We start from the raw sequence: 15,152 nt of genomic DNA, 5'->3' as shown, positions 1-15,152 counted from the left end.
TCGAGAGCCACGCAGGGATAAGTTACGCGTCTATGACGACCACGTTTTGATCCCGTAAAGATTAAGCATGTTTATTACCGAAGATTGCAATAACAGCGCCGAAATTTGTGGCATCGCTGAAACCAACATGTCGCTGCTCTTTGGTCGCAAAATTTATGTCGCTCGAGGACTTGTTGAACTGAGCAATGGCCGAACCGAACTCTTGGTGACCAGTTTTGGCTGTGAACCTCAGTGTTTGCCTGAGAGAACAGCTATTCCGTATTTCGAGGAATTCGGCGAATTCGCCGGACAACACGCTTTGTCCGGAGCCCCGGCATCAGCGGAGGAACCGACCACTTCCATGAAAACTGACGTGAACCCAAACCTCCCACCTAATAAGAAACGCTGTCTGGAAAGCGTTATCCAGTCCGTCTGCGACTGCTTTGCCTCGACCTTCAAGGTCAGGCAGACACCGCTCACAGTGCACCTAATTATAGTTTACGCCAACCAGCGGCCGTTATGTCAGCCCCCTTACGGAATCTCTTCGAAGGAGCGTGATGCCATTCGCTGCCAAGTTCAAGAAATGCTCCAGGACGACGTGATACAGCCGTCGACGAGCTCGTGGGCATAGCCTGTTTTTCTAGTAGCAGAGAAAGATGGAACGCTACGGTTCTGCTTTGATTACAGACGTTTAAACAAAGTCACAAAAATGATGTTTATCCTCTCCCGCGTATTGATGACTCCCTGGACCACCTGCGCGACGCCAAGTACTTCTCATCGCTAGATTTACGAAGCGCCTATTGGCAAATCGAGGTGGACGAACGCGACCGGGAAAAGACCGCCTTTATAACACCGGAGAGTCTGTACGAATTCCGCGTGCTCGCTTTCGGCCTGTGCTCGGCTCCTGCAACCTTCGAGACGATGATGGACACCATTATTGCCGATATCAAATGGCAGTCCTGCCTCCTGTACTTGGATGACGTTGTCATCTTCTCTGACACGTTCGAAGAGGACCCGAGAGGCCTGCACGCTGTGTTCAAAGCAATTCAGTCAGCCGATCTTTCCCTGAAGCCTAAAAGTGTCACTTCGCTTCAGAAGAGTTGAAGTTTTTGGGCCACATCGTGAGCGCTAAAGGAGATAGCCCTGATCCCGATAAGACTGCTGCCGTGGATGCTTTTCCTGTGCCCACCGATAAGCGCAGTGTGTGCCGCTTTCTGTGTTTTTGCGCCTATTATTGGCGTTTTGTGCAGAACTTCTCCTAGATCGCTGAGCCCCTCACCCGACTCAAGAAAGATTCTGAACCGTTCTTCTGGGGCCTGGAGCAACAGCAAGCTTTTGAGGACCTCCGCACTCGTCTGCAAAGTACGCCCATCCTTGGACACTGCGACGTGTCAGCCGACACTGAACTACATACAGACGCCAGCAACATCGGCATTGGTGCGGTCCTTGTGCAGAGGCAGGATGGTCTTTAACGCGTAATCGCATACGCGAGCCACACCTTGTCATGATCTGAGGCGAACTATTCCACCACCGAAAAAGAATGTCTAGCCATCATGTGGGTCGGAACAAAATTTCGCTCGTACCTGTATGAGCGCCCTTTCAGGGTCGTCTGTGGCCACCACTCGCTCTGTTGGCTGGCGAACCTCAAAGATCCCTCGGGACGGTTTGCACGCTGGAGCCTTCGACTTCAGGAATTCGATGTCACCATCGTCTATAAGTCTGGTAGGAAGCACAGTGATGCCGCCTGTTTTTCTTGTGCTCCTGTCTAGGACAACCGAGCTGACCCTGACGACGATTTTGTTTTTCTTGGCGCCGTCTCCACGTCCATTCTTATTCAACACCAAAGAGACGACAGTGTACTACCCCTTACGGAAATTCCATATCTGGTCCAGATGTGCTTTATATGCGGCCAGATATAAATATATAAGGCAGCAAATAAAGCCATATCTGTGCAGATCCAGGTCAAAATCAGGCCATATATGGCCATATATGTGCGAAATGTTGCCCTTATATGGCTCAGATCTGATAATAACAGGCAACATATAATCCATATCTGAACGGGTAATGGGACCTTATATGGCCAGATCAGGGCATATGTGGCATCGTCACGACCTTATATGGCCAGATCAGGAGTATATTTGGCATCGTCACGGCCTTATATGGCCAGATCAGGGCCCTATCGGGCGTTGTCACGACCTTATACAGCCATATCAATCCCATATCTGGGCGCATTGCGACCTTATACGACCAAATCAGGGCTATATCTGGGTATCATCACGACATAAGGCCAGATGAGTGCCATATCTGGGTACCATAGGGACCTTATGCAGCAATACATTTAGCCTTAATTCATCTACGGTATACGCAACATATCCAATATTGGCATCATTCGGCCCAGCTTCAATTTTTTGACACATTCAGCATGGCCTAGCTACATGCTTAGTTTTGACATATGTATTTGTGTCGAATTTAGGGAAGCTAGGACTCTCAATATTTCAAAATAATTCTTGTAAGCATATATGTATGCTGACATAATTATACTTTGGGTTTCACATGCACATCATTATACCAGGTGTTCCATGCTAATGTCCAGGCTGCAAAAAATTCCCTGCTCAAAATAATGGACAGTTTTGACACAAACGCTAACTGCGGGCAAATTGACTTGGTCTACATTTTCTGATATTAATTTAACACCTGCATTTTCCAGAATCGGCTGAAAGCTGCAGTCGGCTGTTGCACGACTTTTCGTCAAAAGTTGTCAACAAGAGAAGCAGCCAATTTTACAGGTTGTGCCATCTGGCTAACTGCGCTGCAGTGTCCCGCATAGCTAGGGCACAGACGGGCCTCGCAGTTGGCCAGATGATGCAGCTTGGCGAACCAGATGTTCTGCTCGTCACGATGAAAAGTGCTGCCTCAGCTGATTGCCATCTTTCGCCGATTGTGGAAACTGCAGGCAAGTTCACGTTAAATTACATACCAAAAAACAGACTATCACAAGGTACCTTGTGGTCGCATTTGAGCCCAAAGAGTCCAGTAGTTTGCAAAGGGGTTTTTGCAACCTGGACAGATAAATATTGAACGCTATGTATAAAGCATGCAAATAAGACAATTTGTTTACAGCAGCAGCCATCTGCAGTCGAACGCAAATTTTTAAGCAACGACAGAACTTTCAAGAAAATATTTCTCTTAACTGTGATAACAACGATGTGCAATACAGCAAATGTAGTTCAAAACCCAGTCAGAGCTACAGGAGCTTTTATGTGCTAACTGCCCACACCAAAACCTGCCCACAGAAAAAAAAGCTAAGGGAAGCTTTCCATGCATGTTGAAAAGCATTGATCACTTATATTCAGATGTGTGTGACGTACACGTGTTTCCATAAAGCAAAGGTTAAACCGAAAAGGATTTTCCCAATATTTATTTTGAAAGTGTGCAAAACCGCTAAGCAGCATATCAAATATCCCTTACAACAAATCAATACACAGGCATCATGAAGCTCATACAGGTGCCAACACAGCATAAATCAGGCTGTACTTGAGAAATTTATCATGAACTCTGTGTTGAGCAGCTGAGAAACAACTGCACCTTGTGCAGGAGATAAAACAAATTGTACAAAAACATTCAAGGAAAACAAGCCAAATATATACAATCACACATATACAAGGGCCGTTCACAAAGTTTGGTCTCTTGGTCTGTAACATCGGTAACATCTGGTCTGTTCAAATACAAAGATGCCGCAATCCCAAGAAAGCTTGAAACGTTTTCCTTCAATAAAAAAGTTCATTTTTTATGTTACAATAGCAACAAAACATTTGCATTATCGATACACTGGTGTTTGTACACCATCAGAGAAGAATGGGGCTGGCCACTGGAGATTTACGCACTGAATTGGTGAGCTTACTGTCAGAAAAAAAAGGGCCTGCCTTTCAATTGTTACTACACAGCTTTGGACTAGCGGTGAGCCACATATCGCACTATGTTTGGAATATACGCTGGGAGGCATAAAATATCACAACTGCACCTTCTTTAATGTGGCAGTTGTCTTCAAACGTGCGGCCAAGCATGGCCAAGCGCTGTCATGTAAGCTACCAGGTGATAAGTATCCATCTGAAATTCCAGATAGTCCAGATGTAGTGCCATGTGACTTATTGCTGCTGCCAAAGCTGAAGGAACAGCTGAAGGGCATGCACTTTGTGTCTAAGAATATGTTCGCTAATAAACACACTGTTCAATGCAGGTTTCTGCCTTTGTAAGTTATAAGTTTGCCTTGTAAGAATTTGGAGAGATACACACAAAATCTAGCACCTTTACACATTTGTTCAGCTTTGGCGGAACTGTAATCACATCAATCTGGCTACTTGGTTATGTGGAAACAACATGAGGCAGTATGAATCCTGTCCCTCTGTGTATGTACTGCTCGGCGTGCTCAAGCAGCCTGTTTACAAGCCTATAGAGTTCTCCAGCATTCTTAGCAAAGCACTGAATTGATGCAAATGTTCTCTCCTCACCAACTACATACAAAACTGTGAAATTGTTTCGATTCGGCTGCTATGCATAGAGCACAGAAGAAAATGTCTGTGCACCAACTGTAACTTTTCTATAAACACTGACAATTTCCATTGAAGAAAAGAAAGAAATCAAAGCCCTTCTGGCTACTGCAGTTGGTCGGCATGATGCACCATATAAATAACAGCATTAGACGACAACTTCGTGAAGTGAACACTCAATCTTGCGTAACACAATATCGACATCAGACATCTTTTTTACCTCATTCTGGAGAGTGCTCAGCGCATTGCTCAAGCCAACTAATTGTGAAATCTGTTTTTCAGTGCTCTGGGTTCCTTTAATAAGGCGCAGCAATTGCCCATTCCTGTACTCAAAAAGAAATGCTGATGTGCACCAGAGTGGCCCCCAGTTTCTCACCGATTAAGCAAGATGCAAAAGCTGGTGTACATTAAAGGAGCAGTGGCGTGCTCCATATAAGGCATGAACACCATCAATAAATTTGAATAACAATTTTTGTGCCACATCAACCTGCTCGGAAGAAACTGACTCTGACAGCAACATATAGATTCCACCAACAAGGAGACTAAAATGCTCAAGGTAAGCATCTGGCAGGATGCCGGACAGAACAGGAAAACAATAAAACAGAAGCCATGCACGCAGTTCATTAGCCTTCCAGTAACACCTGTGCTTGAGGGAACGCGGAGTTATAGTTATGTAATCTGGTGGCTTAATTGCTAGAAGATTGCTGTCCACCAGATCTACCCGGCGCCCGATGTACCATGGCTGACCATGATGTTTAGTGTCAAACCAAAGACAGAGAAATGTTCTCACCACCCCAAGGAGGACACAGTGCATATAATCAACTACGAAGCCAGTGCTGCAGTCGAAACCAGGGATGAGGTTTGTAATAGTAGGGCCTTTAACACCTTTTACCGGATGGCCTTAGCTGACAGCTTGTTCAGCTTGCCGCCTCATTCTATGACCATTCCTTAGAGTGTACGTTTTCCCAGGGATGTAAACGTGTGCGTGACCTTTGCTTGGCAGCAGTTGAAATTTTCCTGGATGCTCGCAGAATGAGCAACCATACAGTCGATTAAATTGCCGAATTCCTTGCAGCATCGCTCTTGCCACAGCATGAACTGAGGACACAGGAGCAAAGACATATGATGTTACAGTTTCGCCTGTTTCGGGGAGTCTCCATGTAAGCCCGTTAGTTGCAAGGCTACGCAACTCCAAACAAAAATGTTTCAGGAATGTGTTCAACAATGCTTTCACACCAAACCACAAGAGTGTCAGGATATGAAATTTTTTTCGAATGAGAGGCGGAAGTTCAGGGATAACACAGTGGACTGGCCGAAGGGATCTTACGGAACTCTTGAATACCTGTACACCATCAGTATTCCAGAGGAGCGTGAAGTTAAATTCTGATGAGTGGGCAGCATTGCCTTGGTACATTGCGCCATCCGCAATGTCTTCTAGAGGGTGATCACTGGCTGAACTCACTCTTTTCATAAAATACTTATATATTTTGTCGTTTTCAAGTTATGTGTCAGTCAACCTCATATGTAAAAAACTTCCACGCGTATCTTGGCACTTCTAATCCCCGTTGGGGCAGGCTGTCATGCCCACTTCGAGATATTCCTGACAGTTTTTGCAAAAAAAGTGTGTTTGCACTACTGTGCCTATTTGAAATCCTGACAACAACTTGAAGAAGTTAAATGTTGTGTTTGGAAATGTGTTGGAAGATGGCAACAGAGCTGAAAAATTGAACAAAATCTGGTCCAAACACTCTCTGGTTAGTTTAACCTTAAAAAACAGTACCAATAAAATGAGGCATGCGTCAACATTGCTGAAAGCACTGCCCTCAAAAAGTGCACGCTTGTAGTGTCGGGGCTCCCAGAAGTGATTGGGTTACCAGAACCTGCAGAATCAATCTCAGATGTGGAACAGTTCATTGGATCATCCTCCTCACTATCACTGCATGAGGCAGCACTGGATATATCACCCTGTCCATCGTCCAGCGCTGAGGGTGACGAAGTGCCACTAACGCAGTGGCTAGGAGTCTCGCTGGAACCAGAAGTCTCACTGAAGCCAGAAGCCTCGCTGGAGTTTGCTGCAAACAATGCTTGCCAGCGCCGGCAGGTTTCCCGTGGAAGCTAAAATACAAATTATAAGTGTTTGTACTTCACACGAAAATTTGTATCAAATCAATTATGGGCTTGTACTCCTTGAAGTACTCCTACTTGAAGCCAAGTCAAGCTCGCTTCTGGTTTTCTGGTTGCACCCCAGTGAGCATGCTCAAGCTCGCTTCTGGTTGCGCCCCAGTGAGCATGCTATCAATGGCACATTATACATTATCCTATAATTGTAACAATATTAACATGCTCTCAATGGTACAATATACCTTTTCCTCCAATTGTAACAATATGAAGCAAGCGGATAACAAAGCAAAGAATGGCAAAGCACAGGAAATGTAATGTAATGAAAGGAATCAAAAAGGGACATAAAAGACTTTCTGCACAATGTTGCGATATGCAGGTAGGGCCATGCCTGAAGGCACACTGAGGACAATTTGATTAAACTGCAATTTTTAGAAGAGATAAATTTCTTGGTATTTCATGGCACTCTTCACATCTCTTTTTAACAACAAAAATATATTCTTGCTTTTTTATTGAAATTAGCTACCAACAACTGAAGTGAAAACCAATATTCAGTTGGGCTGGGTTTAATGGCACTAGGATACTAAGGGCATCATGCGCCAAACGCAATGTTTTGTGTGTATATAGGTGAGAGATATCAAAAGGGTTGTTTAAAAAATCATATCTGCTTTAAAAGCTTTGCTTCTTTCAAGAATGAAATGACACATGAGATATTGACGAGTGAACCTTGTCCTAAGATTAGGCTGGGATGGAATGGAATATGTTTCTCAAAAAAAATCTGGGAAGTGTTTTTTCCTCAGTTTATCCAGTCCATTACACGAGCATAAAATGTGCATTATTGTCATCTCTTCTGCACACAGCTCACATGCTGGTCTCTGATGTTTAGCAAGAATAAAATTGTGTGTAATGTGTGTGTGTCCAATACGTAGGTAACATAAAATGACTTCAATGAAATGGAAACCAGTGTGGACTAATATATATGAATAAATCGAAAAAAGTGCGGCTGTTTATGCACCTCATTTGAAAAAAAAATGGCAGGTAGTGGTAACATGTGTACTTTTTTATGTAGTTTATAAAGGCTCTGTTTTCAGTGAAAAATATCATTTATCAATAGAATTAGTCGGCAATACAGCCAACTCCTTATTTGACCTTGGTGTCACTTTTATCAGAGCATGGGAATGTGTAGCATTTTAACTATGGCATAGCAGTGGCTAATACCTGGGAATCTAATGTGCTGGCTATTACAGAACGCAGCAGATACTTTTACGACCATTTTCACAAACATAGAGAAAACAGCCGCTCCTTCACTCTTGGGTCAATCATGATTCATGATTTCAATATTTCAGTGAAGAAAGCCTCCTAAAGAAATCTCCTTCCACTCGAGGTGGCGTGAATGGCCCACAATCAGAATGCCGCTCTATGTAACATATATATTTCGTCATACTGAGTCTTCTAAACAACTTTCACAAGCAACAAAACACTTCCCATTTGCTTCCTTTCCCAGTACAGAAACAGGCCAGCAGGCACTCAGAAAAGCGGCCCAGGGGAAGGTGGAGGCACTTGAGGCTCTGCCGTGCCAGCCGCCGAAATGAACCCGCTAGCATCTCCGTTGCTCTAGCAATAAACAATTTGCAGCTATCTGTAAGTCAGCTTCTCTCCAAGGCTTGTTTTTCCAACAACAAAATCTCAGTCCCTGATGACACTTCCTCATTCTTCATGGAATTAGTACTAGGAGGCCTGGTAAGAAAGCTGCCAATGAATTCAGTTGATATGAACTGATCAACAGAATGAGTGTACGGACGAGTGCAATATGAAATAGTTCGAGTCAGAGTTCCACAGTTGCCACCGGTACAAGGTGAGCGCCGTTATCAACCCTCATATAAGCAGAGCAGCGATTGAGGAGCGCTCAAGTTAACAACGGCGCAACTTGAGGACATCAAGCTTTCCAAAACTCGAGGAGCGATTCAAGTGAAGGTATGTTTCTGGTCACATGGAGCAAAAGTTCGAGTCAAGGCATGTTAATCAATTTGAGCCTAGTACCATCTGCACCTCATTTAGATTTCAGTGCAATCTAAGAGAAATAAAGAATCAAAGAGTGCACATATGAGAACAGCATAAAAAATGATGTTTCCTTTCACTACTACAAAATTTTAGTTTATACAGATGAAGAGTTAAACAAAAGTGTTAACTTTTACATGAAATCTAAAATGACAAAGAAGGTCGCCTGTTCCAAATTAGTCAGAAACATGAAGGCGATAAGGCACCCAAAACTCACGCAACAGACAAAACATGTAGCTATGTTTAACATGAAATGTTTCACATGAAATGCAAGAGAGCTTTTTGCCAAAAGCAACACAGGAAGGCGTGCCTCTCACTGCTACTACAGACAGTTATAGCTTTCTTGGCCTCGTATTCCCTCCAATCGCACATTTTACTAATCATAAACAAGCATTTAAATCAACAGTTTTTATTCTGCTTGAACTTTCTAATGAGAACGAAACTAACATTTCAGAGTGATAATTTATTTTTTAAAGCAGCTAAGCAAGTTCAACACATTTCTGGTTTAAATATGAGACAGTGATTTGAAGGTTAATGCATCCATTGCCCATGTATACTAGTGAGCTGTCTGCTTTCATGCAGCAACCATTACCTATATACATGTCTGAATCAATGTACTGAGTCAAGATCTTGTGAAAAGTGTAGACTACTAGTTGTCCTGCATTCCACAGGTACTTTTTGTAATTGCCGCGCTTTCTGCTTGGATCCATCTTTGAGTGGTAACGAAAGCACAACAGTTCTTGTACCTAACGGAATAAGAGCAAAGTGTTTGAAATAGTTTGTCAAGCATATAGTACCCTAGACAATTTGATAAAACATTGGAGCGTAAAATCTATACACCTTTCATGCACAAGCAAGTTTTTTTACTTGAACAAGCAATGAAATTATGTGATAGGAAAAAATTCAGACATACTCTGTAACAAAACTGCCACGCCATACGCATGGTAATATCACAATTGAAGTTTTACAGGACGCATGTTTTCAGAAAAAAAAAAGTTTATAGCTCTGCCTCGCGAAACAGCCGTGTGATATTGCCAGCGGATAGAGCATGTACGCGCACGTCCCGTTAACTTTTGGTCCTCCCAGTACATGAAATCGAAACACGAAACAGTAGTGTGTGCCATGCATTTCCGAACACGTGGTGGGGTCATTTGTGCTAGAGCAGTGCCAGGCGGAGCAAAATATACAAGACTTTAACGCACGTAGCGGCTGTCACAGATAATCCATTCGCTCATGTGCTGCAGCACAGCGAAACGAATGATAAAAGCCCAAGCACAGTGGCAGAAACAAAGCAGGTACGCACGTTAGTTCGCTATTTGTCACGCAGCACAAAGTTCTAGCTGTCCTTAAGCATGCTCATTTCGGTGATATGTATACTTACGTCGCTGAGTTGTTCACTCTGGCGTACTCTAAGTGTTGTTCGTTGAGCAGGCCGACAGGCGTAGACACAGTACCATGAATCGCTGTGCTGGCCGCAGGAACAACTGTGCGCAACGAACACACCGAACTTAGGGTTCCTCGATGCGCGGGCCGCGCGCCAGGCGCGCGCATCGATTGAGGCACCCTAACCGAACTAGAACCAAGAACCGAACGCCGCCAAGCCCTTTTGGATTTGGATGTGGATAGAAGACATCTGAAGAAAGCTCCGCCAAAGGCTTTATAAAGGAGTAAGGACACCAAATTTCAGTTGTGTAGTATGTATGTAAGGGGATGCACAGCAAATTACTAAACACGAAAAGTAACATGGATTGCGCTAAACAACAATAAACATTTCTTAAATCAATTTTTTAGGTTGTTTGGTTTCGGTTTCAATCTTCGTATGGCAGTTGTGATACCACAGACGAATTCAACTCATGTATGTACGGTGCTTAAAAACTGCAGAAAACCGGTCGCTGCTTAGTTCGTTTTCGCAAGCCCGTCATATTTCATATAGTCATATTTTATGCCGCACGCGACCTAAACAGACCAAAACGCGTGCGCTTAGATGACTGAAACCGAAACTATATGAGAAAAAAAAACGCGTCAGCGCGCGTCATGTTCTGGCAGTTTGGCGGTTAGACTACGGTCCCTTCAGGCCGTTGGGTATTTGCGCTCGTTCAATGTGCTCCAGGTTTGCCCAACATTATAACCGTCTAAACGTTGGATTTTCTTTCATCCGTGCGCGGCCTTTTTTTCTACAATTGACCCTTACGTCGTGGTGTTTTTTGAAGATGAGAGGACATATGATGTCTTGAAAATGAATTGCATCAGCAGCAAGTCTGGCGAAGACCTTGCCGAGGGATGCGAAGTTGTTGTGCAGTGGCTAAATGAAGGGTCGTTCGCTGCTACACTCATCGGCGTTTCAGGTAAGCCTTGATATTCATATCGCTCTTTAAGACGTACGTTTGTGGAATTATAAATTACCTGCATGCGTGTGGTCAGTTAAATACTGGTGCTGGCAGCTTCATGTGCGTGTATAGTTCCCGATTCTAGACAAGGCCAATTTGAACAAAGGGCGCTCGCGGAAAAGGATTGTGCAGCGATGTATTGCGGCGGTAATTTTTACGCCATAATAATTAAACTGCCATTTGCCCCGAATCAGCATCCAAATGCTTTCATTCGAGTAAGGAATTTTTTTTGTAGTCCTTATATCAATGTGGAAAATATGATACATGGGCTGCATGTCTCGGATTGTAGGCATTGAAGAAGAAATAATTCTTTATTGAGTGCTGCGCATTTTGTACTTGCTCTCAACCATAAATTTCTTGTTCATTTAAGAGGACGAACACAAGCTCGTGCGGAAAATGGAAAAAATGGTTTCACTTCAGAGCAAGACTGCACGAATAGAGTCTGGGAAAAAGGCATGATACTGTCTCCTTATTTCTTGGTAGCGCTGTACATTCTCGGCTTTGTGTGTGTGTGTGTGTGTGTGTGTGTGTGTGTGTGTGTGTGTGTGTGTGTGTGTGTGTGTGTAAGCGCGCGTGCGTGTGTGTGTGTGCGCGCTTGCGTGCGAGCGCGCCCGCGTGTGCTTGCATAGGCACCTGCAATTATTTTTTTTCGCCATTATCCACTCTGCAGCAACTGGTACTGCATATATAAAAAATATTGTTTCTGATCTGTATATTCTCCCTGCTTTCGTAGACCACCGCACATAGCAAGGCTTTGACATATAAAACAGTGACTGCATTTGTGATTGGGCAGGTCTAAGACGTGATTTAAATTTCATTTGCGTTAGTATTTTTTGCACTTCTCAACGGCAGCTCTAAGGTGTCTTTTGTTGCTGGTTGAAAACAGTGCATGCCACTTAGCAATAAATGTATGTACTGTGTTTGTTGTGTGGTGAAAAAGCACAGAAAAATAATTTTCTTCCTCCATAAAGCAGCCGTAGACTGGTACTTTTCATAGCATTCAACTTCATCTACCATGCCAGGAGAGACAGAAGCAGAGGGAACACCGCCTTGCAGGCAGTAAAAAAGTTTTCAAGGTAAACATGACTGGCATACCAGTACACACAGCAGGTTACCTTCTTGCCAAGTGGTGTTGTATGTGAAGTATTATTCAAATGTAAGTCAAGAATGCACTCAGTTAAGAATGAAAGTGCCCGTATAACATAAGGTATATGGGGGTCAAGAATAATAAAAAAAATTCCAAGGGTGCACATAGCCTCTCATGCCCAGAAAATGCGAAGCATTTCAAATTTTGAGGGTGGCCGACCTGCATTTGGGAGTCACCACTAAGTAGGCCTTATTCAGATTAAGTTGGGCACCTATAATTTTGGTCAACTTCGGACGAAGTCAAATTTCAGGTGTCTTGTGGGCCAGATTTTGTGGGTGGACCACCTCAATTTTGAAGTCATCACTGAGTTGGCTATACTTAAATCAGGTGGACACCAATCTTTGTCAAATTCTGACAAAGTCCAGTTCTAGGGGTCCAGGTAGGCCAGGTTTGGGATTGCAGGCAGACACATTTTCAGCAGACACTTTTCTGTGGCATGAGCCTATTATTGCTTACACATAAAAAAAATCTCTGCCTGTGCCACTGGGCGCTAGAGGCAGACTGCACTGTTACTGCCAGTGAAGCATTTTTCTTTGTTTTCTTCTATGCACCCAAGTTCAGTGTCGCAAAAACGCAGTTTAAAATCGCTCTATGAAGAAAGCTTTCCTATATACCTTATTGTGTGTTCTGCAATCTCTTGGGGCTGTAAGGCTTTCAGAGTTCATGACCAGTAGCCGTCTAGCTTGTTTTATAATTTTTGCAGCTCTATTTTTATGCAATATTTGCAAAGATGTGTTCAAATTGTTTTCTTCCTTAATATCATTACAAACAACACTGCCGAAAGAAACAAAATGACAACCTTCTAGCTTCTATCAAGGAAGCTCACGAAGTGATTCTGCACAAGAAAATTAAAGATTTAAGGAAAGGAAATGAACATTTGCAGGGGCAGGTAAGAAAATACCAAAGTTTCTTTTGTTAGATCAGTGATTTTCGGAAACAACAATTGCAGTCAATAATACACCCATCAGACGTTTAACCTTGCGTTTGGTGCATGATAGCCTCAGTTGCTTATGCGCCTTTAAAACCAACACTCAACAACAACAAAGCAACCTGATTGCTTGAGCCGCATGTTAAGTTTCAGCGCGGCATATAGCTGTAGTTGGCTATGGTGTCGCATTCTTTGCCGATGTAATGTATAAATTCCTGCCCAAACCATGGTTTCGATGCTTACTGTTATCCTATAGAAAGTTTTACAAGAATATATGAACATTTTTGCACTTTTTTCTGGCAGGAGACTGTTCAGAGCAAAATGTATACGTACATTTGCACTTGTGTTATTTCCTGCATTAACTGTGGTAAATAATTTATAAGAGAACCCTCTGCCAACTTTTTTCCTTTCTACTGCTTTCTATCAATGTTTGCTAAAGTGCGAGGTATCGTTTTTGCACTAGGGCTCGACGGGTACCTCAAAAGAGCTGAAAAGTTCGTCAAGGAACTGGAGCAAAAAAATTGCCCTCGGCAACTACCCATCATGGACGAAGCTGGGCCATCTGGAGACGAATCAACAGATGCTTCAACACTACCACCATATGATAACAGTGACGCACAGGCCGCTAAAGATCCTGGAGAAGGAGCTGTGGGACCAGTACACAATGAACAGCAGGCTCCTGGAGTCAGCGCAGCTGCGGCACCTTCTAACGTGACCATGTCATCACAGCTGCGGCACACATGGAGCTACCCTGGAGTAAGTACTCTGTGTGCAATGTTTCTGCCTGAAGGTGCACTGCAGTGTCTTGTACTGGACATAGCTATAGCATGAGGCTTTGCACTCTCTGCTCTTGTCTGGAGGTTATTTCTCTGGTATTCTTGAATTTTCAACACATTTTTGATGCCTTTTTGTACGCATCTGTCACGCTTCATAAATGTATCTTGTTGCTGTAACGAACACCTGTGCAAAAAATGTCTTGGCTTAAACAAGTGTGGAATACAGCTCTACTGAAAAAATATGCAATGCAGTATTTTCAAACAGCTTGTCAGTAGGTAGTAAATTAAGATCTTTCACCTTTCTTGCTCTTTGAAAATGTTGCAGTTGAGAGAAACACTTCTGTTAAGTCCACTTTTTTCATTGGGCTGACATCAGGCAAAAAAAAATGCAGCACTGCCCTATAAGAAAAGAGACAACCTCTTTTCATATTGCAATATTTGAAGAAAAGGTTGTTTGTATAATGGAGTAGTATTTATAGTGAAACCAGTGATTCATTTTTAAACAGTTAAATGCAGACAGAGCAGGAGCTCAATGAAAGTGTGACATTACCAGCAGTGTCTGTTTGCCGCATTCGACCCGTGAGATAGCCATATTTGAACCTGTGGGGTAGCCAGCCTATAGGTCTCAACTGTTTTGCATTGCGTTTTCTTCCCGCTACATAATTCTGTATGAACAATTTTTTTCACATGCCCGCCCTTTGTCTGTAGAGATACACTCAGTGCAACCCTTTGTAAGAAGTGACCAGAATGCAACAAAAGTGGGCAAGGTGTGGTGTGGAAGAGCTCATCCTAAAATAGTCAAACACATCTGTTTCTTGCATTTTTAAACTGTATTCTATCAACGGAGAAACATAGGAAGGAAATGAGTCTTTTTCCAGCTCCCCAAAAGCCATGAGTGAGAGCGATAATGTATATGATAGTTAGAGATTCCGCCTGTCGGAAGAAGGGTTCATGCACTGTCAAGTGTGTGGCACCATTCATCTTGTGCATTATTTACACTGTTTATAAGGTGTCATAATCATGTGGCAGTGAAGCAGAATCGACATTTGAGCTAGTTGATACTGCATCTTGTAAAATTATAAAGCACACTCAGGACAAGAAGCCTGGTTCCATAGGACATGTGGCTGCTCAAGATTCTGGTAGATTTGCACCATTTAATTTCAGCCGTTACCACTGTTTTTTTGCTACAGGACGACGCAACTCACAAGACTG

At 43.2% G+C, this 15,152-nt stretch overlaps 1 pseudogene; it reads left to right on the top strand.

Annotated features, from left to right (window-relative positions):
* Positions 1-10,938: 10,938 nt before the first annotated feature.
* Positions 10,939-15,152, top strand: part of LOC144133923 (uncharacterized) — a 44,822-nt pseudogene continuing 40,608 nt past the window's right edge.

This window comes from Amblyomma americanum, chromosome 5, assembly GCF_052857255.1.
Source record: "Amblyomma americanum isolate KBUSLIRL-KWMA chromosome 5, ASM5285725v1, whole genome shotgun sequence".
Lineage (NCBI taxonomy): Eukaryota > Metazoa > Arthropoda > Arachnida > Ixodida > Ixodidae > Amblyomma > Amblyomma americanum.
This window is presented reverse-complemented; position numbering and strand designations above follow the sequence as displayed.